We start from the raw sequence: 25,925 nt of genomic DNA, 5'->3' as shown, positions 1-25,925 counted from the left end.
TCGAAATGTAGTTTTTTTCTTTTCTGTTTTCTTAATTTGTTTTCTTTTTAAAATAATTTTGTATTTTACAAAATAAAGTACATATAGTGCAAAAACAATTGCCCACAGCTCAACAAGTAACTAATATAGCTCAAAATACTTAGGGCCTGATTCACAGAGCGTTTTATAATGATGCAATCCCATTGGAAAACGCTCTGTGAATCAGGCCCTTACACACTTAAACTGTCACTGGATTGTCATCTTAAGCCAAAATTGGCTGCAACAAGAAAATATACTTGGAGAGGACTGTACATCAATACATTATTGTATGAATGTGAATCTTGTGAACACCGGATGATGGAATATTGCAGCCCTACAATGTGTTGAATTTGGGGAAATCTCCCCACAAAACCTTAGCCTTTTTTGTAGAGTGTTTGTTTGTTTGTTTTTATTACTTATATTGCGCACCAGACCCAGGGGTAACCGGGCGCATTTTTTAAGACAACTTAAAGCTTAGTTACAAGAGCACATGGCAAATAGAGAAACAAGAAACAGGAAATATATAATATAATAGTATACAACAGAAATATACAAAAATATACAACAGGCGAAAATGAAGATGCATGTATTTACAGTCCTAATCAGAAACTACTAGGTATTAAATAAGTCCAGGCAGTGGGTGATCTATTGTTTGTCTGCATTTTTGATCCACGTTATGAGGTTATGTCGGAAAGTGAGGTAGGGTTGATCTGTCTTCAGGACGGATGGTAGGGAGTTCCAGAGTTGAGCTGCTTTCACCTGAAAGCTGCAGCCAACGACTCTAGTCAATTTAACTCTAGGTATAGATATGGAGTTAGTGGATCTGGTGAGTCTTGTTGGTTTTATTCTCGTGAATCTCGCAGAGAGGTAATGTGGTGCAGCGTTGTTAAGGCATTTGTGGACCAAAGAGGCAACATTTAGTTGGATTTTCTCCTGGTAGACAGCCAGTTAATGACTCGTCTAAATTCGGTGATGTGGGCTCTACTGGGGATACCTAGTGCTGCTCTAAGCGCATTGTTCTGCAAGATTTGAATTCTTTTGATAACTTCCTTATTAGCCCCAATATAGAGCGAATTGCAGTAGTCCAGCTTTGATAACACGAGCGCTCTCGCAAGTGTGATGCAGCTGTTGTTCGATAAGAAGGGTTTGCCTGCTCTTATCAATTTACAGGTGTAGGCAGTTGCATAAGCCATCGCGTTGACCTGCTTGCTGAAAGGGAGGGTGGAGTCCAGGTAGAAACCCAGAGTTTTTACCGTGTGGGCGGTTGTAATTTGGTTGTTGTCAATATTAAAAGAGGAGTAGTTGGGGCCCAGTTTTTTGATGGTAGAGGGTGTGCCCAGGATGATGCTTTCAGTTTTGTCATCATTCAGGCATAGTCCGGGAGTGGCCATCCATTCCTGGATGATGAGATACACTCTGTTCACCAAGGCCAAATCCTTGTCGTAATCACCGGTACGTGGTAGGAGAATCTGAGTATCATCTGCATAATTAGTGGATTGATGAATTATATCAAGGAACTTTCTTTAAAAGATAAACTGATTGTTTTTGTTTTATCATTCATGATGTAATTGTTTTCGTTTGTTGCAATGTTTTTACTGTGAACTTTAAAGGCTTTTTGTTTTTCGAGTCAACTTTATTCACACATCTTTTCTAGTGTTTGAGCAGTTCTATTTACCCCTCATAGTCTAAATACAAGATTTAATTGGTTCTTTATGGATTATTTGGGTTCCTGTGACTGGAGTCCCCCCTTTTCACATCAAACAATTAAAACACTCTAAAATCCCAGTATGCCACTTCCCTTTCTGAGTAAGAAAGGATGGTGAAGTCGGCCAGATACTCTGAGACCATATGAAAACAAATGTTGTGATCCATGACCATCATTCAGGCTCCTCCCCAACAAGCTTTCACTTTCTTCTTCGTTGTGTATAAATTTAAATCCTGTCCCAGCAAATGACTTGGTGGATCCCAAAATTCTTAAAGACTGCCTGCAAAAAGGAGCTAGAGTGAAAGGGATCATCTACAAAACCATACTAAGATCTTCACTATCAGTACTTCCTTCAACAAAACAATGCATCCCTTGGTGGAGGTAATCATGCCACTTGTAAGATCTTTTATGGATTCAATTATAGATAGCGCTATTGTGTATTCATTCATTTAACACCCCTTTGTGTACAATCCCACCCCACTATTCTGAAACAAGAAACAGGCTGTATTTGGAGTTAAAACCCAATTTTTAACCAAAGTTGGTTCTCCAGCTTTGTGCTGGGAAAGTCAACAGAGTCACCAAACTAAACTATGAGTACCTGCAGACAAAGCTCATTCCGTACGTCCCCGCCAGGTGTTTGTGATCTGAATCCCAGAAGCTTCTGAGCGTCCCCTGTTTCCGAAGCAGTCGAATGGGTGGCCATGACTTTTCAAGCCTCGTGCCTGTTATGTGGAATAGGCTTCCAAATGGCTTGGGCAGTATCGATGATCATCTACTATTTTGGAAAGCCCGGAAGACACATCTTTTTTAGACTCTGTATCAGTTTGTTTGTTTGTTAATTTGGTAATGTGCACCAAACACTTAGATAACTGGGCACAGCAGATACAAGGAAACTTGAGGCTTAGTTACAACATGTAAAAGATACAGTAAATGCAGTAATACTACAGGTGGGTCCTGTTAGAGGGTACAGTAGGTAAAGTATGAACATACATGGTCAGGTACATAGGTCAATGCGGCAGTGAGGTCGGGTATCAGATGTAATTCAATCGTAACCAGTTTAACATGTTGCGTCTGAAACTGAGGTATGGCTGTTCAGTTCTGAAGGCTAGGGGGAGTGTGTTCCAGGATTGTGCAGCTTTAACCGGGAAGCTAGAACCACCTGCTTTATTTAGTTTAAATCTAGGAATTTCTAGGCAATTGGAGTTGGCTGATCTGGATGGATGGGTCAAGGTTATCCTAATCATTCTCTCTATGAGGCAAGGGGGTGCAGCATTGTTGAGGCATTTGAAGGTGAGAGATACAGTTTTAACAAGGATCCTGTTGCTTATTTTTAGCCAGTGATGGCCTCTTGTAATGTTGGAGATGTGCTGTCTGCTAGGTATATTCAGTTGAACTGATTGGATGGGACTTTGTTGTTTTTTTTTTAGCCGCCCACGCTCTTTCTTAGCACCTAGATGCTGATGGCCTTAGTAGCACTTTATACGTGTTGTTACATTACATTAAATTACATTGGTAGCGGGTTCACAGAAATAAAAAATGTGCTGCATGTGGAAATCTCAGTTAGATCCAGTGCACACTTACAGTCCGTCTTTCCATCAATCAATTAAGAATATTTCTAAATATTTCTAACAAAACAATCTGCAAGATACTTTCTAATGTGAGAAACTTGAAGGTGTCTAAACCGCTGGTCCCTAGGGATCTTTCATCCAGGTGGCCAGGACATGGCCATCGCTATTGGATCCAGTTCCTGGGGTGGGCCAGTGTGGGTGGATCACCTAGATGGGGGCTCCTCGGGGAGTGAAAGTGGCACACCAAAAGGTGTGATGCGGTGCCTCCTTCCTTATAACACCTTTTCCCCATCCTACCCTGCGAAAGGCAACAGACTAACACCAGAGCCATTTACCTGACATGTCCAAACACAAGGGTCAGACAGAGACAGGCAATTACCGATAACTACACACACCTGATGGCCCTTTCCCTTCCCCGCAGGGGAAGAGCACGAGAGCACACTTTGAGCAAAGCAAACACACGAGGAAGCAGCTATTCCGGGATGGCAGTTCAAACAGAGGAAAAAAGCAGTCAAAACTGAAAGGATGGCAGGGACGGAATTGCCCTTGCCTTTTTCAACCCAGAGCCGCAAAGCTTTCGATAAAAGAACAGTAAGACCAGGAATTGCAGCTGGAGATTGGTGTGGCAGATGTCAACGGTACATGTGGCCCTCCCGCACTGATACCCAGGGTGGGGAAAAGAGCTTACCGACATGGTGCCATCTTTGACTCCAGTGGAAGGAAAGCCAACAAGTTCAGCACAGCCGGTGAGTCAGAGGAAATTGATAGTGGCCCAGACTATGTTAAGGTCAAAGTTACAGTGGCAACATTTTCGTGAAAGAAAAGAAGATATTAAGACAAAGGTCTTTTGGTAACAACCGAGGTAATAAGGTTAGGGTTAACCGGCGCCGCATGGGCGCTCATTCGAAAGACTTTAACAAATGCCCCGCTCCTGAACAAGGAGGATATGCTGAATTGAGAAAACTACCAGAACCAAGAGGCCTTAGGAAAGGCCAGCGAGAGATGTCAAAGTGGTCATACAATGGTCAAGTCAAAACCCCTTGTACATTCGAAAGTCTTTGAAACGTTGTGAATTAAAAAGCTAAGTGAACTGCATTGTGGTGACAAACATGAACCCGACTAAGGGATGTCCACAGTGAGTTGTTGGTCCGCGCCTGTTGGAGGGAGGCTGATGCTGTGATAGGGATCGGAGCCCGGCTGAGGGGGATCCTCTGGTGAAAAGTAATCGCCCGATGTGAAGATTAATAGAAGGAACGTTTGTTTGTTTGTGATACATCAGGCCCACTTAAGCAAGAGACTTGCATAAAAGAGACTTGGCCGCATAAGGCCCTGGTATTGGACAAGGAACTGTTAACTTGGCTGGAGAAGCCCAGAAGTGTGCGGTGCTCAAGAGTCCTGCCTTGTCCCGTGCTTCAAACATGGGGAAGGGAGACCCCAACCATAACATCCTGACTTATCATTTGAGAACACTTCTTTCTTTCTTTGTGAACACTATCCCACAATATTTTGTAGTGTAGCGGTACGGATTGGCAATAGGTTTTTCTTAGTATAGCCCCTTTATATTTGACTAGACTCCACTAGGAGTGTATTATTATTATTTGATGGTCGTAGCTTTCTCCCACCTTATATTTAGGTTTAGATTAGGTGTTTTTCTCACCAATTGTTACAGTTACAGTTTAATCCACCTGGATGGCTCCTGTCCTCCCTCTGGACTCTTTTGTGACCTCTCCAACTCTCTCTCACTCACTATACTCCCCTCTGGCCCAACTCACTCTGCATGGCACACTCTTGATGTTCTGATCTCCTCACACCTTCCTGCTCTGTCCCTCTCACCACTCCTCTCTCCTGGAGTGATCACTTTCTCCTCTCCTCCCACCTCACCCTCCCTACCCCTCAGGCCAAGCCACTTCCATCACTGCCACCCACCTTCTCGGAAATCCGACCCATGAAGCGCGTGTCCGCTGAGCCTTTCACCACCGCCTTTACCCCCCCCCCCTCTGGCTGACTCCCATCCTGACAAAGCCCTCTCCATGCTCCACTCAGCTATATCTAATACTCTTGATATCCTTGCCCCTGTCATGAGAATCCACCCGAAGCCCAAAGCCAAAAGCAACTCCTGGTTCGATTCAGACCTCGTCACCCTAAAACGAAAGTGTAGGGTGGCCGAGAGGAAATGGCGTGCTTCATATACATCCTCTGACAAGCTGGTCTGCTGCCTGCTGCAAAGGTAATACCGGCTCTCTGTCCTAACCAAGACGAGAGCGCATATCCAAGCCCACATCTCTGCGGCATCTAACAACTCGGCTGAACTCTTTAAAATCTACAAGGAACTGACCAATCCTGCCGCAGTCTCTACCTCTCCTGTCCCTCCCAGGCCCTCTGTACGGCATTGGCTTCTCACTTCATCTCTAAAACTCAGGATATCCTGTCCTTTCTCTCCTCCTATCCCCTCTATCCCCCCACTCCCTGCTCTTCCTCTGAGCTTTCTGCTGACATCTCTCCTCACTCCTTCTCTGCTTTTCCCCTGTTCTCTGCAGACAAGGTTTCTAGACAAGTCCGATATATGAAAGTCTCGTCAAAACAGGTTAACCCCTGTTCCTCCAAAACTATCAAGGACCACAATCACTCCCTGGCTCCTGCCCTGGCTGATTTCTGCAATCACTCCTTCACCTCTGGAGTCTTCCCATCCCCCCTGAAGCACTCCCTTGTGCACCCCCATCTTAAGAAACCCTCTGCCGACCCCTCCTGTCCGGCTAACTATCGCCCAATCTCCATCACTCCCTTCCTGGGCAAGCTCTTGGAGAAACTGGCCATCTCCCAGCTTAATCTCCACACTGAATCTGTTGGTTGTCTTCATGACCATCAGTCTGGCTTCAGAGCTGCCAGGAGCACAGAAACTGCTCTCCTGAACATTCATGAAGACCTGCTCTCCAACCTTGACTCTAATACCCCTTGCATCCTCATTCTGCTTGATCTCTCTTCTGCCTTTGACACTGTCAACCATGCCATCCTGCTCAACCATCTCCGTTATAACCTTGGTATCACTGGTCAGGCTCAGGCGTGGTTGACTTCTTTCCTCTCCGATCGACCCTCCCAGGTCCAACTGGGGCCCTTCCTCTCTGCTATCTTTTCTCTACCTGTGGTGTCCCCCAGGGGTCTAACCTCTCTCCCTGGCTGTTCAACCAATACCTAGCACTCCTGGCCCACCGCATAGCCGCTCTCTGCCCCAACTTTCACTGCTATGCGGATGACACCCAGCTCATCTTCAGGCTACCCTCGGCCTCCTCCTCTACTTCCCTCATCTCTGACTGTCTGTCTGCTATCCAGAAGTGGTGTGCCACCAATGACCTCTGCCTTAATGCCAGTACGACTGAGATTCCCATCAGCACAACCGCTCCCTCCTTTCCTGTGTCTCTCTGGCCGGCCTCACTTGGCCCTCTTCCTGTTCCCACCTGCAAGGCTAAAAACCTTGGGGTCATCTTCGACTCTACAATCTCCTTCTCTTCTCACATCTCTGACATCTCTTAGAAATCACACTACCGGTTACACCTCCTCAGAGGTATTCTTCCTTTCCTCTCCTTCCCCCAGAAGCTCACTGTCTCCAGAGCTCTGGTTCTCTCTAGGCTGGACTATTGCAACAGCCTCTTTCTAAATCTGCCCGCTTCTACTCTCCACCCTCTGCAACTGATTCAGAACAGGACTGAGAGACTTGTCCTTGGCCTCAAACCCAGGGATCGTATCTCTCCAGGACTGAACTCTCTGCACTGGCTCCCAGTGGCTGCGAGGATTAAGTTTAAAACCCTCTGCATCAGGCCTTCTGGGGCCTGGGGCCTCAATACCTTCAACTCTCTCTTCCTAAATATATTCCTTCTCGAGCTCTTCACTCGTCTGCCTCAAACTCCCTCAGGGTCAGTCGCTTCTCCAAGCAACAAGTAGGTGGTAGATCTCTTTCGTCAGCTGGGGCCTCCTCTGGAACAGCCTCCCTGCCTCCCTGAAACTTGAGGAGAATCATCGTCGGTTCCGGAAGCACCTCAAAACCTTTCTCTTTGCGTCTGCTTTTTCTCCTCCTCTCCCTTGCTGAGTTCCTGGCTGACTCTGAAACTGCACTGGTTACCTGGTCACCCTCTGATCTCAGGCCCAGGTCCCCTCCCCCACCAGTCGCACTCCTGCACTGCCTTCCCGGCAACCCCCGCTCTTGGGGACTGTTCTTCTGTAGCCCTACAGTCCCACTACCAGCACTTGACACGTGACGTCTGCACTTACCCTTGCACTTGCCACCTGCTGGCCGTACTTTTTACTTATTGTTATTTATTTTCTTATCCCATGTACTGTACTGTCCTCTCCCCCTTTCCCCCCGCACTCTCCTCCTTCCCCTTCCCATGCACTTGCGCGATCTGAATGACACTTGGCCTAGTAGGATCGTTGTCTGTCTTCCCTCTGTTCCCCCTCCCTTGCCTCGTTGCGCCTTGAAATACTTGTGTATAGGCATGTTAGAAAAGCCATATCATATCATCATCATACCCTTGAACTGTGATCACTTGTGCCTGCTTGCTTTGATACAATGCCTTCCTTGCAGTAAGCATCACAACCTAAGTTCATAATTACACGTTTGTTTGTTTGTTTGTTTGTTTGTTTATTTATTTATTTATTTATTGTGTGCACCGGACCCTGAGGTAGCAGGGCGCATTTGACAAGAGGGCTTACAGCTTGGTTACAGAAGTTACAATATACAGAGCATGGAGAGAACACATTTCCTTGGCTCCACAGGGTGGAGGTAGGGCAGTAAAGTACATATACACAACGGTTACAAAAGTTATAACTGTGCGAAGCATGGTAAAAGCAATTCTCTTAGCTCCACAGGTGAAGGTAAGGGCAGTAAAGTACATATACAAAACGGTACGCAGACAGCAGGTCATCATATAGCTGACATTTACAGGATAGCAAATCTATATCGGGTACAGTACATGTGGTGGGTACGTGGGGAGAGTGCGGGTTACACAGCATTCTCAATGAGCCATTTTATTGTGTTCTTTCTGAATTTTTGGTCAGATCTCAGAGCGTGAGGTAGGGAGCTCCAAAATTGAGCTGCCCTGACTGGGAAGCTGGACCCTCCGATAGTGGACAGTTTAAATCTAGGCACTAGAAGGCAGTTGGGACTGACTGTTCTTGTTGGTCTAGTGGACATTTTTCTGGTAAAACTTTCTGTTAGGTAGCGAGGGGCTTTGTTATTTAAGCATTTGTGAATGAGGGAGGCAGATTTGAGGTTAATTTTTTCCTGGGTAGAGAGCCATTTGTGTTCCCGTCTTTTTTCAGAAATATGTACTCTTCTGGGAATACTTAGGGCCGCTCTGAGTGCATTATTTTGGAGCACTAATTTAAATAGGATAAGCGCTCTGGAGAGAATTAGGCAACTGTCATCTGATAGGAATTGTTTCCCGGCTCGTATTAAATTACACGTATAGGCCGTGGATGAGGCCAGTGAGTTTACCTGTTTGGTGAGGGATAGGGTGGAGTCAAGGTAGAAACCTTAGTTTAGTAGTATTACTTTTAGGGAGGGGTTTGCGGCTGGGAAGAGTGGAAGTTTCCAAAGGGCATTTTGGTCGGAGGTGATCCAAGTTAATGTTGTATTTTTTAACAGGTTCGAATATTTTGGGTAGTCGTTCCCGGATTCTATGGTTTCTCTGTGCTATGCTACAAAGGGATGTAGAGATAAGCTGCATATGAGAGGCTCCTGCACCCTCTGGGGGCAATGTGGAAGGCATGGTGATATATACAGTAGTACTAAATAGAGCTATCAAGTTAGTGAAAGATGCTCGATAGACTGGGGAAGGCAAGTGAGAGTACATAATGTTATGACTAGTCGATCTAGAGTCTACTAGTGCAAGTATCGGTCAGATATTAGGCAGCGTAGGGCTAGATAATGGGCAGAGTAGGCTGAGTATAGGGCACGGTGGGCTAAATGCAACAATCAACTATAGGGCACAAATAGTGAATCAATCGCCTATAGGACAATAATGCTAAATGTGGCAATCAAAGTTAAGCAAAAATAGGCTAAATGCAGCAATCAGCTGTAGGGCCAAATATACTAAATGCAACAAACAATTGAACAAGAATGGGCTAGATACAGCAATCAAATATAAGGCAAAGTAGGTTAAATACATCAATCAACTGTAGGACAAGATATACTAAAAGCAGCAATCAGGGAGTGGACAGGGTGCTGGTAAGGAGTTATTTGGACCTTGCAACGACATAAGATGAGTAGCGTAGGTAGTTGGAGGAGAGGGACATTGATGAGGTATGTATGTGCTACCTGGATACAGAGTTGTAGTATTGCAGGGCACAGTTAGTCGATGCCGTATAGCAACTATCATAAACATTAACATCAGCAGGGTTCATCTAGGTTTGCAAGTCAAATAAATGGGCTGAAATGCAGTATAGCAGCCAACATAGACATTGGCAGCAACAAAAATTCATCTAGATTTGGAGGTCAAATATGAAGGCTGATATGCAGTATAGCAATAGGCAGGAAAGATTGTCACAATGTGGTGGAGCCCCATTGAAAGATCGCAATGTGGTCTAGCAAGTACTGTGCAGGACAGCTGCGAGGTTCTTCCGGATGTGAAATTACAGTGTGGGCTAACATTCAGGGTATCGACAGGCAGCGCAGTTTAACACCACCTAGTGTAGCTCAGTGTAAAACACTCTGTATGAACGAAACTGAACTGGGTGTCTGTGCAGCTGCAGGCATTCTTTGACTCGGTATAGGCGATGGCATGGGATGAGTGATCCAGGCGAGGTGATGAGGTGAGGTCAAACGCTGGCCTCACCTCATCAGGTGGCAGGGTTCGTGGCTCTGGGCTCGGGTGGCTCCAGACAGGCTCACGACAGGGTGCACTGCCTTGAATAGTGTGCCTTTGAGAGTGGGCCGGCTTAAAGCATGCCGGCTCCCTATTGGCAGAGAAATATGGATGGTGGGCCAATCAGCTGTCGAAGCTGCTCCTGGTGTGTTTACACACACAGGACTCGCAAGAAGGAATATCGGTCAATATCGTGGTCAGCGATGGTGCTGGCTGCACTCCGGTGCTGAGGGGCCAGATCAGAACTGTGCAGGCACCTCGAGCAGGTGCCACATAGCAAAAATAAAAGTGGCAATGGTCCGTAGGGCCGGAGGCGAATCTCGGATGAAAATGCTGCACCGAGATGATGCAGGGAGAGGGGGGGCAGGGGCCCTACCTAGTCTTCCGTGTGTGCCTCCAGGCATGCCACTGCTCCAGCAGTGGGGGGAGCTCCACTGCTCCCCCCACTGCTCCGGCCACACGTTGGCCAGTGTGTTCAAATACTATACTTAACATTTACATCACATTTAATCTTCTTTTAGAAGGGGCACTTTAAAACATTTAATTTTGTTTTCACCAAAATAATAAACAGATATTGGCATCAGACAAAAATACACAGAAAAAATACATTTGCTAGATATTTTACATTAGCAATGTGTTTCCATGTGCAATGTGTGAGATTGGTTTCTAGCATATGCATGTAAATGACATAGAGCTCTGTTAAGCTGTGCTCTAACACAGAGAATGTTGATGTATCTACACTAAGTATGTACACTCAATATTATGATTTACTGGACCGATACCACATATCCCCCAATCCCTTGGGATGGTTTGGGGGGCGTTTTGGGGGGTATCTAATTTGGCAGTCATCTCACTTCAACACAGTGTCATCAGTGAAATGTTACTGTTATTTTGAAATTGCACAATTTCTATGGACATAACAGTGGTTCAACTAAGCTAACATACATCGCCATATGTATTTTTAAATGACTAGGTTGTCACAGGTCACACTTTACCAATCAACCAAGGCATGTGGCAGTAGTATGCCCTTCACAAATCCAGTGTCACACTACACCTGGGAAAACACAGGGTTACCAACATTTATTGTAAACAACTTGGTTTTGTAAATGTAAACCTGTGGCTATGAGTTAAAATATTTGTGTGATCTCACTTGACTTCGAACAAAGTGAAAGCAGAGTATAATTGACACTAACAAACTTCAATACCATGTACTCATTATGTTGGTGATAGTTTATCATTCGCTGCACAGTATGCACCAGAAAATGCTCTGGTTTTAAATACTGTGGGAAAGCAATGTTGCATTTCACATTAACATGTTAAAGCATTCTATTTGGAATTAGCTCCCCTAGTAGCATGCCCTCCCTGTCCACTCACCCCTGGGACTTAGAAGAAAAACACTTCTAGGTGGTATATCTATAATTACAATGGGGAATGTTCATACTCACCTTTGAATAATTCTTTAAGAAACAGAACCATCAAGGACCCTCAAGAGTGTCCATGCAATTCCCAGGCAGCTAGGCTCCTTCTGGTCTCTTTCTCCCTCTAGGAAACCATATTTGCCGCACGTTTCTTAATGACAAGTCTTTTTCACCTCTGGATATTTTCCAATCTCCTTACTCATTCATTTGGAACATTGATTTCCTTTCAGCAACATTCAGGATCCTTGCTCTTCTCCCCATTTCTCGTTTCTTTCTGCTTATATAAGGTGTAATATTCCCACACTATGTCATGGTTAGCTCCCCCTTTTTGATTGGCCAACTCTTCCATTGACTTGCTTAGCAGGGTGACACTCTCGGGCAATACACCCTTTCTTTTTAATATGTTTATCATATTTCTGCGCATGTGACAGGGTGAAGCTACATATTTCTTCCTGTGAATCATACTTTCCCTCCTAAAACCCCCACTAGACAGTTTACCATCAATCAAATTTGGATTTCGAGATTTGCTGCTTTCTCACAAATTCAGGGACAATCACCATGAAATATGTAAATGTTATTAATCATTAGATATCGTTTAGACTCAATTTGAGAGGAGAATTTCACAGTTTCGAAATACCATTAGTTTTGGCTCTTAGTCTTAGCGTTATGGCGGCAAACTAATTTTTAAATGAATTAATAATGCTAATTCAAATGTTCAAATTTTTTTCTTCTTTTCGTCAGCACATCATGTGAGCAGCTCTCAGAAGCCTCTTTGTGAGTCCCTAAGTCAATGTTTGGTATCGTTAGCTGACAGGCCTAATTTGTTTTGCGTTTCCATTAGCTTCCATTAGCTGGGCCTACAGTGAATTTCAATGGTCAATTATATGTCAAAGGTGACAGTCTAAGTAAGATGGGTAGTATTTAAACTGGGCATGGAAAGCTGAGCCTCATGAAACGTGGTCAGTTCAGATTTGTATCAGTCCAGAGGACTGTATTTGAGGCCTAGTTTCAATGTATTTAAATGCATTGTTTAAGAATAATTCTCTTCAGATGAGCAAATATGTTGTGGGCATCTGAATAATCAGAGGCCATGGAAAGATGGCTCTCTGTTATATGGTCTGTAATGTTTCTTTGGGGTAAGATTAATACGTCTGTTTACTTCAAGATTGGCAAGTTATTTTCCTGGGGCCTTGCACTATCAGAAATATATGCAGAGGTAAACCAGAAATGAGCTTGCTGTCGATTTCACTCGTAAAATCAGCAAAACTAGCAAAGTTTAGAACACCAGTCTGGCCATGCAGATTTCCACAGTAGCGTATTCCATACTCAAAGTCTCAGCTATAACTGTAACACTTAATACATTTACAATAGGTTTGCTATTAGCATCAACACATGCATCAGTATATCCATATGTTCTTGAAAGGGTAATGCACTTGGTTTTGATTGTGTTGGGAAAAAGAAATATAAGATTTACATTCAAAAATATTGAACATATTTAAAATGAGATAATGCAAAGTTAAAGCAAAATGTTTCACAATATGATGCTTCATTTGGCATTACTTGGCAATACTTTATATAATATAACCAAAATGTGATGCGTGGAAGGTTTTGAATACAAGTGGCACTGCTCAGGGCAACCTTCGAGACCACATTTTTTCTAAGCTCGGTGCACCATTTCAAAATGGGCCCAGCCATATGCAAATCAGTCAGGTACTGCTACCAATGGGAGCAGCCCGGCAGAACTGCTAGGTCGGGTCCCCTCTGCATGGAAACACAAGCAACCCCAGACATGCTTCGGCCTAGTTGGGTCTCATCAGTGAGGTGCAGTTTGGTTCCCTAAGGCACCCACCCATATCTGGGCATACCCTTTCTCACAGAGGGAGATACATTTTGATATTGATATTGATATTTTATTTGTATCGCGCTCATACACATGTGTTTCAGAACGCAACGATGCAAGGGCGGGGAACAAGGGAGAACAAAAACAATGATCTTACTAGTCCCAGTGACATTGAGAATGTGCAGGTGTGGGGGAGATGGAAGGGGGGAAGTGCATGGGGGATAGGGGGAGTAGAAAGTTCAGAGCATAGGAATGAAAAAACAACAAACAACAAAAAGGTAGTCCAGCCAGCAAGTGTCAAGTGCTAGGTTAAAGGTACAGAACAAGGGTTTCTGATAAATGCAGGGTTACAGATACAGTTGTTAAGGATTTCAATCAGGCGATACACTCTGCTCTCGGCCTAGGATACGGCGAAATGGAAAAACTTATTTGATATATAGATTCAATTATTTGAAAGATGTACCACTCGTATCACACCCCTTACTTAAAAATACCCCGGGTCACGCTGGACCAGGAATCAGGCTGGTTTGACAAAAAAAGGTATTATTTATTTATGTATTTAAGATCAAAATCACAATATATATATTTAAATAGATACAACAATCACCAATGGGGTGACAGAACACGGAATACTCTCTTTAATACACCAGGAATGAGAAATGAGCAAAACAAAAGCAGCACAGAAAATAATACTTTTGTGTTGGATTGAACCAGATAGCACTGTGGTTAACAATTCCCCCTGCAACACACCTCCACCCACCAATAAGCAAATTTAAATAGATGTGAGGAGATAGCAATTGTTTTCCGAAATAGTACAGATCAACAATGTCTCACTTCCCCCTTCCTCCTTAAACAGAAAGATAAAAATTAAGTGGCTTTTTCAACTGTCAGGATGACTTTTAAAGTGGCTGAGCAAGAACTACTGCACTTTGACTTCTAGTGGAGGGGGAGTCAGGTGAATGGGATGTTTTTCTGTCCATGTAAAGAAACCTGGTTGCTTCTCCTATCAGCGATCGAGGCGACCCGCACTCCTCGCCGGTTCTGGTCAGGAGTATTGCTGGTTCTGGTTGGGCGTATTGCTGGCTCTGGTTGGGAGTATGGAGCGGCACTCCGGGCTCCTTGGGTCTTTCCTCCATGTCCCTGAGTGGTCCTTGGTAATCCTTGGGATGATGCTTAGTCCAGATGCTATAAGATAGAAAGTAGCATGGTTATGGAAATGTGCCCACTACTGTGTCCACACGTCATCTGGGGATGTCAGCAGTGGGAAAGACACGTGCATGGATTACAATTGGTGATATTCCCCATCTATGTTTACTAATGGTCTTAATGCTCTTCTTGCACATACACAGTGAACATTTTTGGTGATTCTTTTATGTTTCTGGATTTTCCCCCTTTGGGTTTCTGGTTGGCTCCTCTAATTGCCGCAAAGTATGCTTGGGATGGCAACTCTTCAGCTGGTTTATGTGGAACCACTTGTCTTCCCATTCTGCCAAACTTCCTTTGGGGATGTGGATTCTGTAGGTAAATCCTGGGATGGTCACCTCTCCTCCATTTCTGAAATCCCATTAATAACTAAGGTCCAAATTAATCTCAAATTGGTTGAGGAGGTCACGGCTCATATAAAAGGCGGAAGGAACACCTCGCACAACCCAACAAGTATCAATTATGCTTTTGTCATTCCTGGAAATTTTGATCATACATCTGCTAAGCAGAGGATGTTTGGAGCGGGGTGCTTCCAGATCCCGTACCTATTGCTGCACTGACTCTACGGCGGGTAGTGTCTGGTCTTTTGGGAGTTTTTTTTAATAATGCCTCACTGATTAAGCTTTCTTCGCTATTCAAGTCAACTCGAGTGAGGACAGAGTCCTTCCCGTCATTTAACTGAATTGTGAGGAAGCGCTGTTCACCCTTTTACAGAATGCCAGTTAAGTTCTGTGCTGGTTTGATGTCAATTTTGGCTATGAACTTGGGATTTTCGGATTGTACGTTAGTATACAATTTCAATGTACCTCCCTCCAGGGTGGAATGCCACTTGAGACTGGAAGGGAGGCTGATTTGTAGAAATGGAGAAGAGTTCACCTCACCATTTGGTGGTCCCATAGCGATGACAGTGACGTGGGGTGTTCTGAAATTAGAACCTAACTAGGTCTGTTTTTTACTCAACCATGTGGCATGTGCCATTTAGACTCACATGGTTGATGCTTTGCTTTAATTTAATTGGCCTGTGGGTCTGGATCCAGAGGACCTTGTTTCCACAATCTATGAGGGGAGACAGCCTGTGGAGGACATCATTCCCTAATAGACAGGGTGTTCCCTCTGGCACCACAACTAGGATCGGGTGCTTCATTTTGTGTCGCCCAATTTTGATTTCCAGCTCTGCAGACCCGTCAACAGGAATTTCCTTCACGTCAAAGTTCTGGAGCTGTCCAGGAAGAGGGGTGAGAGGGATTTGGTATCTCTCCCCCCTTCCTAAATTTAGCTGCTCAAAGACCCTCTTTGACAGCAAAGTTGCTTGGGATCCAGTGTCCACCAGTGCTGGAATTGCACATTGCCCTTGCACCTGGATGGAGGCGTAGAATCTACCTTCCTTCTCCTCCGAGGGGCAAAGATAATGGGTGCTCTGGGTAAGCTTGATGGTCAATTTTCTTGTTTCTGACTCTGACACCGGGATAGTTGGGTCAAGAGACTGTCTCGGAGTTGAAGTATCTAGCACAGAATTTTGACACACCGCTACTTGGGAAGTCTCTGGCTCCCCTTGTTTTGATTCTGGGCTGCCCCCCCTTTCTCGAGGCAGTCAATGGAAGTGGTTGGTGAGGTTTGGGGTTCCTCTTGGGCTGGTTCTGGGTTGCTCCCCCCCTCTAGGAGGCGGTCCCCAGAATGGAGTTGGATAGTTTTGGTATCTGAGCACACAGTTTCATACTCAGTGATTTCAGGAGTCTCGGGCTCTGCCTTTTCTGATTCAGGGCTGTCCCTCCCTTTTTGGAGACAGTCCTTAGAAGGGCTCTGGGGAGCTATGGACTCTTCTTCCTCTGGTTCTGGGCCACCCCCCCCTTTTTGGAAGCAGTCCCCAGAATCGGTTTGGGCATGATCCTGAGTGTGAGCTTGGGGATCTGCAAAGAACACAGGATAGTTGAATATGGGGGGAGTTTTGGGCTCCCCTGGTTCTGATTCTGGGCTGTCCCCCCCCCCCTCCTTTTTGGAGGCAGGCACAAGAATTGGTTTGAACAAGGTGATTTTCTTGCTGGTCATTCTGGGGTTTGATGATGGGCGGTTTTAACTCGGTCCCCACATCTACCAGTCTTGATCAGTATCTCTTGGGACCGTTTTTTATTTGGGAGGAGTTCCCCCATCCCCGAAGGAGAAGATCCTTTTCCCAGAATCCTATGAGGACCCCTCTCCTTCAAATTGGAAGATCTGCACCTCCTCCACAAAATGGGCCTTTTTAGGATCTTTATTTCTCCTACCTGCCCTCTGTTCCTTAGGTTGTAGACTTTCGGGGGCAGGGGATTCTGGTTCTGGTTCCTGGGTTTTCAGGGGCTTTCCACAAGTGGGAAGGAAGGTTCCTCTAAGGCTTTACAACCCCCTCCCCCTGTGCCTCCTTCCTGGGAACCGGTGGGTTGTCGGGGTTCCCTCCCCATCATTGCTCTGGAGCACCAGACCCTTGATTTGAGGAGTTGTGTGTCGCCATGCTCATCTGAGGGTTCTGTTGAGCCCTCTGCATGCAACCCAGATCCTGTGCCAAGTTCTGGACCTGGCACGCCAGTTGGGACACCCACTCTGGCTGGTACGGGGTTCTCTGGTCTACCCTTGGTTGATCAAGGGAAGGGTAACTGTCCCTTCTCCCATAAGACCCTTGGTTAGAATAGTTTGGGTACCCTTCCACCCTTGGACTCCCCTCTTCCGGTTTGGGCTTTCTGGGCTCAGGAAAGTGAGGAAAGAAAGAAGGGTTGTTTTGGGGGTTGAGGTCTGGCGGGTACTGGGGAAAGAATCTCAGCCTGGCATTTGGGGGGTTACTGCTGAAGGGGCCCCTAGGGGACCCTTGCTTAGTTGAAACAAGGCAAATCACCACACACAAACTGATACGCCAGACACGAGGTTGTATTCCCAAAAGCTAGGGTTTATTGCAAAGCAAATAGTCTCAGTTGGCCAACACAGTCTCACGCCCCGCGACGTGTGTCTCCATACCTCAAGGGACGCAAGAGAGCAAATAACGTACATCAGTTACATTTATACAAAATGGACATCCTACAATCAGTCATGACATGTTCATTACGCCCATTGTACAGTTTCTTTGAACTGGGTCTAATGATTGACAATTTCGACGAATATGACACCTTGAAACATCTATTTTATCAACAATATGCAACATTGCGAGTCTGGAGACATATTTCTTTGTTCAACAGAACACAGCGCTTCTGTTCTTGCGAGCAAGCTGCTTACGGGGGAAGAGTCGCATTCCAGGCCTTGCTGTCTCCTATTTGCTATTCGTGTCCTGGGAGTCAGCACGCTCTGCTGGGCTTAGGAAAGGGGGCCGTAAGAAAAGCATAATTCAAGCCTTTAGCTGTTCCTTTCTAGCATTTCTACCATATTAACGAGACTAGCTGGCATCAGTGAAATGATTAAATGCCGTAGTGCTCTTCTCCAAGGCTACATGCGGTAGGGGATTGGGCATTCCTCTCTGGGACTGCCTACGTTATGTTTCAATGAATAACTCCCGGCCTCGCGGCCTTGCTCTTTCGCTTTGAACAACAAAGTAACAGTGAAGCAGAATAAGCAGATTAAGCTTTTGGCTAAGCAGTTTTGAACAAAAAGCAATGAGCGAACGTTATAGAACAAAATGGCGATTCTAGTTACATCAAAATGGCCACACATTGGTCAAACTTATGAGTCTGTATTTCTGACATTCAGTAAATGAGACGCTTGGTCTTCGACCAATATGATACATTGCCATTAATCATGTGGTATCTATTTTCCTAGATTGACAAACCCTCCTTTTGGCCGATGGCCAAACGCCTCATCCATACATTGCACCCTCCTCTGATGAAGTGTCTGAGATATCTGAATTTGAATTTGAACCTGAATCTTGCATACTACTATATGCACCTTCATTCCCACCAATATTTATGGCCATGAATTCTTTTTTATTTCATGCGTATCTTTATCATTTTGACTATACATTTGTTTTTGGGTTACCATATGCATACACTCTTCACTTATCACAGTGCAAACTAGGGGCAGACAGTGTATGCAACAACAGCAAGTCATAAACATTCCGAGCACTACTACTAGTATTGCAATTAACTTCCATCCCAAGCACGTAATATCCCCCAGAACCAGGACCCTGCCTCCCAATTCCGATTTATGGTATGGAGTTCAGAGCTTAGGACGTGTAACTTTTTTATCGCTTCAAAAATTGTAGGGGAGGTGTCATTTACGAATACGCAGCACGCTGATCCCACGATTTTGCAAACTCCCCCATGATCAACCAGGATTATATCAAGAGCCGTTCTATTTTGCAGCGTCATTAATCTTATTCCTTTCTCTTCCAGCGTCATGTTGTAAAGCATATCATTTGTTATGTTTATTGTACTCTCGGGATAGTTTCCTCATGTTATAGGAATTTATGGGTTGGGCCAAAAATGTTACACATGATTTTGCTAAGTCTTCTGTTCTTAAAGCATATTCTGTGCTTCTTTGTGGCCTGGATCTGGATAACCTGGCTACATCTGCTGTCTCTAAGAGGAACACTCCCGGGAACAGTAGACCCAAATAACATGTGCCTCCCCAGTTTCTGGGTAACCAGGGATACGCTTTTTCTCCACATATAAAATAAACAGGATCACCTACATACACTGGTTCTACTTCTCTTTTGGGAACCGCTGTATTCATACATTTAGTGAATGTTCCTACTGAATAGGAACCCTTCTTTTTAGACAAAAGGGGACAGTTTGTGGGCTATAATTCACTGTATAGGAAGGGGGCATTGCATCTTTATTTTCTTCTGTTCTTACACGGAACGTGATTACTGATGTTTTGGATGGTGGAGACAATCTATCTCGTCGTGCAGGTTTTGGCGTAGAGTTTTGGATTATCATTTGTGCTTTATGGAATATAGAACAACCTACGGGTCTCATAATCATTTCCTCAAATTCATTCATGTTTGTTTTATCTAGTTGACCCGTATCACTCTTATTCCATTTCCCATAAAATAGTGCACTTAGTGATAGTGATGTATTGCATGCAGAACTTAATGGTAATGGCTGCACATACCAACCTATTCCCTTCCCAGCGTGCTGCGGTACATGGGCGCATACCCAGCAATTATTTTTCTTTAAAATTGCATGTTCGTTATGAGCAATAAGGTATTATTCCCATATACTTCTCTGTGCCTCTCTTCCATTGGGGACAAGGTGTAAGTAATTACATGAACCGGGCTTTCAGTAGTGGAGATGTTAATTACTGGCAAGAGCATATTTAATGGGTGCGTTACGTCTACGTACCATAGTATAAATGCTGTTATTATTGGTGCTAACATACTCATGACACACATTACTATCGTTAGGATCAGCATACAGTTTTTTTTGACAATGTGTTTTCTCTAACTTTTCAGTCTTTATACCTAATTTGTTATCAGCAGCGGTGCAGGAGGAGGCTAAAGCTGGTTCTGGCATTCTCTCTCTCACAGTCCTTCTTCTTCCGCAGTGGTCGTCGTGAATATCTCTCCTTGTGGCACTCGTCCGAATGTCAATGAGTTTGATAAATGTCAACAGTTAATTCTGCCAGTTCTTAGAAGCCTGGATTGCTTACTCGTTAGGCAAGATCATTATGCATTTGCATGTTTGCTCAAAAGAACTCCAGAGCAGTTATCAATTGCCTTTGTACCATGTGCACCCCGCTTGTTCGTTCGGGTTCCAGACACATGGATTTTTATGATCGCACCGAGAAGCCGCGAGTCTTGAGTTGCCCGACTTGCACAACTCTCACGCTTCTCTCCTCTAGACCCCAGTTCCTTCTCCTTCCATGACGGGAACCAGAGGCAATGATGGAAAAAACCAATGAAATGCAGCTTCGATTACCCCTTTTTTCGAAGCCGTAGATTGTACCATTTGGCTCCTGGTACAGTATGTTCAATGAATAGTGCCAGTGCACTCCCAGACTCAAACTCGGAGTCCTGTGGCGCAGGGACAGGTGGCTGTGAACGCCGCAGTGGTGATGCAAATTTTGTTTCAGACTGTGGCACAATGGCAGATGCTGGTGGGCGCCAAAGTAGTACACGCTTTGTGTTGGCCCGCAGTGATGCAGATTCAGCTGGCCAACGTTGGGGCACCCTTTCTCCTTTATAGCAATCCTTCCAGGCTTCACTTCAAGCTTCACTTCAGGTTTAGGCAGATCCTGTAGTAAGGGACTGGCAACAGCTTCTTTCGATTCTGGAGCTGCTGTTTCTTTCTGGTTGTCTCGGTCAGGCAAGTCTTTGAGCAGCGGTGGGATCTTTTTGGCGTGCGTGGCATGAATCCACGCCTTCCTCCCATCCCCACGGATCGCTGTTTGTGTTGCCAGCAGTACTTGAAAGGGGCCACGCCATCTGGGTGCTAACGATGATTTTTGTTCGAAGTTTTAAAGTAGCACCCAGTCTCCTGGCTCCAGCCCGTGCCCCGGACCAGTATACCTCACGGGTAAAGCCTCCTGCACCTGCTGATGAATCAAACGCAGTTTTTGTATTAAAAGGCCACAATAAGTACTAAGCAGAAACTTCGCAAAGCCGCTTAGGCTGAGGTGCGCACCAAACATTTGCCGGCCTCCCCATGACAATTTCATACGGGGAGAGCCCAGTCCTTGCCTGTACTGACGTGCGCATACACAATAGCGCTAATGGTAATGCGTCCAACCAACTCAACTTACTTCCTGCACATATCTTACTAATCTTAGATTTTAAGATTCCGTTGTGACACTCAATAAGACATGCCGACAACGGATGTCTGGAACAATGGAATCGCTTATCGATCTGGAGACCTGCGCAAATCTGTAATATCACTGCACCCACAAAGTGTGGAAGGTTATCTGACCATATGACACGGGGCAGGCCAAAATGGGAAAAGTATGTCTTTAACATAACTTTTGCCGTGCTCATTGCAGTGCAGTCTTTTAACGGATATGCTTCCACGCATTTGCTGAATGCACATATTACCAATAGGACATATTTCAAGTTTTGGCATCTCTCCATCTCTATGAAATCAAAATGGATTACCTCAAAAGACATAGAGGGAGGGCCAAAACTGCCTGTTGGAGTGACTGTTCCCTTCCCTACATTGGCCCTCATTACGACCCTGGCGGAAAGCGACTGACCGGAGCGCCACAGCGTAAATAGCGTTTCCGCCATTGCACGAAGGAGCAAAGTGCGGCCCATTCCGACCCATCGGGCACGAGCACCACGGCATGGCGGAAGTGCAAAGTCCGCGATGGCGGAAATGACCCCAAAACGGCCCACACCGCCGCCGTACGGCGCCCCAGGTGCAATACCGCCACCCCTCTTAGCGGTCACCGCAGTGTGCGCCTACCGGAAAGTACGGTGGCCGGAAATATACGGAAACGGAAGTTAAAACATGGGCCCGGAACGGGAAACAACCCGGCGTACACCTATAAATACACTAAAACCACACAACCACTAAAATCACTACCCTGAAACACACCCCAACCCGTCAACCACCCTAGCGAAACCAAGAATAATGGGAAAAGCAGCGAAGAAAGCGTGCGACCGCAAGCGGCAGGTCCACTTCTCCCGTGAGGAACTCACCGTGCTAACAGAGACCCTCCAGGAGAATGCTGCCGTCGTCTTCTGCACGCAAATGACCAGGACGGCACTTGCAAACAAGAAGGCCATATGGGCTCTGGTGGCACAGCGGGTAAGTGCGGTGGGGACCGCACCCCGCACCCCACAGCAATGCCGCAAGCGATGGGACGACCTGCGGATACGCGTCCGCAGCATACTCTCTGCCAACCGCAACATTGCCACAGCCACCGGGGGAGGTCCTGAATCACCCATCAAGTTGACCCCCTGAGAAGAAATCTGTGCCTCCACCATCGGAATGGAGAGCATAGAGGGAGTCGGAGGGATGGAGAAAGGAGTGCAGACATCCGAAGATACAGGTAGGTGGGCCAGGAAAAACAATGCCAAATCCACACAGTCCATCCATGTGAAGTACCATGCGTCCACATAGTGCAACAGAAACACATGTCCAGGAGAACGTCCACACACATCGGCCTGATAGCGCACGTTAAAACCCACAATAAATACATAAATAATTAAAAACCCCTAATACACGCACTACACGTGCAGCAGGCACACCCTAACTGCAGGCTGCCAAACAACTGCACCCTCACTCCACACACAAATCAAAGCACCTCCAAGGGCCCGGCCCAAATCACCCTCAGGTACCACTTCAATGCATGTGATACAATGCCATTCCGATTCCCACAGACCCACCAATAACCCTCGCCCTCCTCTACTCCACCACAGGGTCCGATCCAAACGACGAGCTACAGGACACCCCTACCAGCACACCTGCAAAGAGGGCCAAGACCAACGGCCAGAGACCCTCCACCTCAGCTGCACGCATCAAGACACGGCAGCAGCACAAATCAGGTGGCAGCACAGAGGAGGGAACATCAACAGGCACCCCAGCAGCCAGCATGCCCACAACACCACCACCACAGGTCCCCCCAATGGATGCCACAGAAGGCACTGCCTCCGGTGGCAGCAGCACCATAGGTGACACCCCATTGATGGCAGCATACTCCGACACAGAAAACGGGGATGCCGAAGTCAGATCCATCCATGACCTGTCCCAATCCCCCTGTCTGTCCCATCCCGTACAACATGAGGATACCACGCAGGGGCACCCACAAGACGACGACTGGCCATCCCCCACAAGCCCTGTGGCAATGCAACATGAGGACAACAGCCCCTCTGTGACACCCCCGCAAATGGCCTTGGCCCAGCAGAGGCAACAGTCCCTCGACCAGTTGATCGAACAACAGCAGCAACTGGCCACGCTCCTCAAGGACCATGCTGATGAATGTGGGGGCACTAAGGCTGACATAGAAACATCAACTGAGACACTTAGGGCACAAATCGAGAGTAGCACCGAGAGCCTGAGAGTCCAAATGGAGAGTAGCACCGAGAGCCTGAGAGTCCAAATGGAGAGAAGCACCGAGAGCCTCAGGGGGGAACTGCATGCGACGGCCAAGGACGTATGTGCCGAACTTGCCGCAGTGCGCCGTGTGCTCACTGAGCTCTCGCAAACCCTTAGGGACATGCATGGACGTGAGCAGGCAGACACATCATCCGTTGCAAGCTCCGTCCAGGGCAGCCCCCAACGTAGATCTGGAAGGAACCTGCGCTCCACAGGCAGGGGTGCCCCTGATACCCGCAGAGGGGGCATGCAATAGCGACAGCCCACTGACAATGAGCATCTTTGGACACTGGTGTTCGGGGGGGAGGTAGGAGGGTGGAGGGGGTGTGTTGGGCTCACTTGGGTGGCGGGTCGATAGGGTGTTCAACATGACATCACATATGCCATAAAAAGTGCACGATCAACCAATGAGATGTGTGGACATTGATCTTTGTGTACTAGGCCATCATAGGCGTACAGTCCATGTTGTGCATGTCCCAGACACACGCAGTGCCACGAGTCCCGTGTCCATGTATCAGCCACCAGGCGTGAGTGCTAGAAGCATACATCAATGAGATGCTGACGAATGTCACGGGCCTCCGGTGCCTCGCAGACTCCATGAGGTGCTGCCACATCCCCACCCTCATCATGACCATCTTCAGGTGCTTGCAGTTCTGCGTCAGGGGGCATGGGCACATTTCTACGTACGCACATGTTGTGGAGCATGACACATGCCATCACCATCTTTGCAACCTTCTCATGGCGGTACAGGAGTGCCCCGCCAGACCTGCTGAGGCAGCGGAAACGGCCCTTCAGTAGGCCGAATGCCTGTTCTATGACTACACGGGTACGTGAGTGGGCATGGTTGTAGTCCTCCTCATGCTGGTCCCGTGGGTTCCGGACTGGTGTGAGGAGCCATCTCTTCAGTGGATATCCAGCATCACCTGTATGTGGACGAGAAACGTATGATGTGGAATGCCATTGATGCGTACGCACACCCCCCCCCTTCCTGCCAGGTCATTGCCAATTCACATACCCCACATCATCATGCATGTAATGAGACTCACCGAGTAGCCAGGATCTGTTCCCTGCGTGTCGCTCCATGTAGCGTGGTATTGTAGAGTTCCTCAAGACCATAGAATCATGGGTTGATCCAGGGAATCGGGCGCAACAATGTGTAATGATCCTGTTGGAGTCACACACCATTTGTACATTCAGGGAATGGAATTGTTTTCGGTTGCGGTACTGGGCCTCCATGGCATGTGGGACGACCAATTCCACATGGGTGCAGTCGATGGCACCAATGCAACCCGGTATGCCGGCAAGTGCATGGAATCCCACTTTCGTGTTTGTGATTTGCTGCTCCGAGCGTGGTAGGGAGATGTAGTCGTCTGCGTGCTGCAGGAGGGCATCGAGCACTTGCAATAGTGTCCGTGAGAACAGTGGCTGAGAAATGCCATGCAACTGTCCGACTGTGTGCTGGTAGGTGCCTGTGGCCAGGAAGTGGAGTACAGACACCACCTTCAGTAGGGGTGGGATGGCGGTTGGGCTATCTATCATGCTGACAAGGTCAGCCTGTGTCATGTCCACAATGGCGGCTATGGTGTCCCGGTCCAAACGGTAGAGGGTGTGGATCTGCTCATCAGTGAGGTTGAACGGATGTGCTCGGAGGCGTGGGATTGCGGGCTGCCTGCGTGGTGGTAGTGGCTGTGCTGGTGGGCCTTGCTGGCCCTGCCTTGCCCTCCTCCTCCTCCTGCGTCTCCTCCGTGCGGCCGGTTGTAGTTGGTGTTCGTCTTCCTCTTGGAGTTGGAGCACTTGCAGTGCTATCAGGTCCCCCAGGGCCAACATCGCGAGTCCTGCCGGTAGCATTTCGGTGTGGTTGTGGGAGGAGACTAGCTGTGCAATTCATGTGTTTTCAGGCTGTATGGCCTCCACCTGTGGTGATTCATTCCACCTGTGCAAACTGCCCTCCCCTTTGGCCGAGCACGTCACGCGCACAACGCTGCAAATCGGGAAATGGTATCTTGCTATTGCTATCATGTATTTGTACCCGATGGCCGTGTTGGATTGGTTGTTATGTTCATTCGGCTATGGTCCCATTGTTTCCCATTCTATCTGTGCAGTCGCGAACAGACTTGTGAAGGGTCAGTGGAACGTAGTACTCGAGTAACGGTGGGCCCTCATGCATCACTGTACCGAGTTGCAACGACGGGCGGGGTGTCCCATTCGTGGGTGAAGGCAGTTTCCATTTTCACACACAGCCGCACTCGATGGAATAATTAGTGATTTCAAACGGCCACAGATGCCTTTCCGACGTGGTGTTGCAAATGAGGAATTCGAAGGGCGGCGC

The sequence above is a fragment of the Ambystoma mexicanum genome, chromosome 2q, assembly GCF_040938575.1.
Source record: "Ambystoma mexicanum isolate Mex_15411 chromosome 2q, UKY_AmexF1_1, whole genome shotgun sequence".
Lineage (NCBI taxonomy): Eukaryota > Metazoa > Chordata > Amphibia > Caudata > Ambystomatidae > Ambystoma > Ambystoma mexicanum.
The sequence above is the reverse complement of the archived record's forward strand: the minus strand, read 5'-3'. Positions refer to the sequence as shown.